Raw genomic sequence first — 3,606 nt, forward strand, 5'->3', positions numbered from 1 at the left:
GCCTAAATTATGTAATTAGTGAGATTTGAAATTTAAAACTTTTAATGTTAGCTTTGTGCATTTTATTTTTTTAAGAGGAGAATTTTATAAAATCAATGTGTATTTATTTTAATTGAGGAGTTTGATTAAATTGGTGTGTGTTAACCTTTTAATTAGTATTTTAATCAGTTAATTTAGAAATAATTTTTCCTAATTAAAACACAAACACACGTTACACACACTCACACACACTTACACGTTTTTACACACACCAAAACACACAACACACACCTACACATTTTATTTTCAGAATTTGAGAGCAAAAACTAGGGTTCTTAGTAGAGAGAGCGGCCGCCCCCTTCCTCTGAATTTCCAGCAAGGTTTTGTTGAGTTTTCTTCAAAGAAAATTGCTCCACGATCGTCCCGGATCAACCCTCGCTCCGTCTCCACTTCGGTATCGCCGTATCGTGAGTTTTAAATATCAATAGGCATGTAAATTCTTTCGTTTTATGCATCGATCTCGTCATAGTAGATATCTTGATGTATGTTATGCGTGAAAGTTTGATTATTATGAGCAAAGTTTGAGCGATTATGTTTTGAATCGATTTCTGAAACTTTTTAGATCTCAAGAAAACATTTTTGCTGTCATTTTAAAAACTGCGATTTTTTGGTCGCGTTTCTGGAAAAACTTTCAACATATAAAACATATTACTCTTTGATACCTTCGATTTGATATAAAATTTGTAATTTTTGGATAAGAAACGAGTGAGTTATGATCGTTTTTGTGGGACCGCTCAAACTGAAATTTTCTGAAAATATGTTCATGATATGTTCTCGAAGTTTTATTGTTGTAGGCTTCGTTGGGCATCGATGGGTGATCATTGCTGCGTTTAAGTATATCGAGAATGATGTTGGGATGTTTGTTGGTGCTTCGTTTCGTGTCGTTAGGCATTGGTTGAGTTAGAAATCGTAGGAATTGATTTGTTGTAAAATTTCGTGTTCATGAGTTGTATTGCGTTGTAAGTTAGACGTCGTTGTTTTGGGGCGTTTGTTTGAGTTTGAATCAATGTTCTAGCACTCTAGGATGGGTCTCGAGGTGTCGGTTCATGGTCCGTCCCTGTTGTCCTTCAAAACACGAAATTTAAGAGTCTACCCGGACCCCTATCCGGACCCGTACACGGGGTCCGTGTCATTTTTCCTTCAAAATGCGAATTTGCAGCATGTACCCGGACCCTAACACAAGGTCCGTGTACCCCTTTTAAAAAAAAAATTTTTTTTATAAATTTTTTTTTTATTTGCTTCGGGATTCTATATCATGGTTTATTACGATGATTAAATGAAGTTAAGTCCCGAGTGATTTAGAATGTCATAAGCTATTTATTTACTTCTGTGGGGACCCGGACGCTAATTCATTTCTTAATCATTCTTGGGAATAATTGGATCAATTAAATCAATTAGGTCTAAAATTTTTTTTTTAAAAATACCATGCGGAACATAATGTAATCAATCTGATATACATATCACAGGTTAAAAGTACAAGTCTTGTACAACATAGATCCATATCAAACTAGGGTTCAACAACTACATATCAAGTGATGAAACCTATTCTACTGCTGGGTCCGAATCTCCACGCTAATCTTGTTCTCTCATCCTCTTCTTGACCCTGATCCTGTCCCACCTGTTGTCATGCACACATACAGACACAAAAATAGCCGGATAACTCCGGTGAGAATAATATTCCCAGTATAAACAATGTGTACATGCAATCATATGAATCGATATAAAAGCATGCAACATATATCAATCACATGTATCATAATCTGAAAGACATGAATCAATTTAAAACTGTAAATAAACTCGTACCTCAGCATCTCAGACTCAACTCATTTCTAATCTAGGGATCTCGATTCCTGGACATTGGCATAAGATACCGAATCTTCGCAATAGAAGCCGATCCGCTCCTACGCAACATCGATATAAACCAAGCTTCCAGTGTCTTGGCATATCCGCCAAAGACTTAGCACCTCCGCCATTGACTAGGCACCTCCGCCCTGACTCAATACATGCTTTGTTATAACTCAATAGACTAAGCATATCAATCTCATAACTTGCAAACATCAATGCAATAAAATTAGTACGTGATTTAGGGAAACTCAAGTCAGAACTAACTCGAGTTATATCCTCCCGGTTCAACATTGATTTATACCTTTCTCTTGTCGATCTGGTGAAGTCGAAGTCTCAATGCCGGAGCTGTCCATACCAATCTGAAATGACAATGTCGAGTAGCATAATATCAACATATCAGTCCATGTAAGACATGTAAGGATCAATATTCACTCTCGGTTCATTTTGACAGTATAACGGCGTCATTTCGATATACCGACAACTCAATCATCAATCGAGTCAATATCACAACATCATATAAATCTCATAACCTCAATTTGTACCATAATCTGATACCAAATCCGTATAATCTCAATCAAATCAACTCTGAAAAATCATAACAATTTCATACGGTATCTGTTCTTCAATCCGGTTTCGATTATACGATGTCTAACATATCAAGAACACCATATATTACTCATATCTGATTCCTTCAATCTCATATTTGTAAATCATATCAAAACTTCTTAAAACTTACGTCCGTATGAAGCCGTTGACACGAGGATCACAGAAATAAACTCAGATTGAAAATCGGACGGACGGATCTTTCGCAACTCGAATGCTAATACATGAAGGAATTCAATTCTTCTCTGGAGCTTCCTCGGTGTTCTTTCTGCTGAAGTTGAAGGAATGAAAAGATTTGTTATATATATCTTGCATGCCAAGGACCAAGTGGCTTCATGTATGTACTGCACGTCTCGCGCATATGCGCGACCTTCCTCGGCGCATATGCGCGAGACACTCTGTCTCGGCGCCTTGGCTTCTCAACTTCTAGCGCATATGCGCGAGACCTACGGCCTCCGCATAATTCCAGTCCACCAGCTCGCGCATATGCGCACCCTCTGTTGTCACTTTGATTGTTGCACTCCCAAGAGCAGGTTGTCCACAAGTAGTATAATTCGGTGAGTCCGATATCGTATCCACAGGGAAGCTAAGGTAATTACAAGTCCACTACAATGTCTTTTTGTTTTGTTTCTTTTTAATTTTAATTGTTTGAATCTTTAATGGGTAAATTTTAATTGTTCAAATTTTAATTTAAATAGTTGAGATTAAAGGATCCACTCTTGGTATTTTAATAAAGTTAACATTAACGAACAATATTGAAATCCACTTAATAAAATGGTTCCAATATATTAAATAATCATATTTATATTATGTTATAAATTATTATCTTATAAGTATATAATATATACCAAAACTTATAAATGTGGTCAAGTATTTATTGTGCTATATATATTTGTAAACACTAAATCAAGTTTCCTACTTTAAATAGTTGGTAAAACCAAACAAACATTTAAATGATACCAATAAATTAATACTATGATATATTCATATATAATAACCTTATTATCATGCTAAGAGTTTCACCTTATCATCTCAACTTTAGGAAGTTAGCTATTCATTATTCAAAGTGTAAAACTTTGAATATGAAATTAACATGCTAATTGTATTTAAATGAATAAA

This window comes from Primulina huaijiensis, chromosome 14 (genome assembly GCF_012295235.1).
Source record: "Primulina huaijiensis isolate GDHJ02 chromosome 14, ASM1229523v2, whole genome shotgun sequence".
NCBI lineage: Eukaryota > Viridiplantae > Streptophyta > Magnoliopsida > Lamiales > Gesneriaceae > Primulina > Primulina huaijiensis.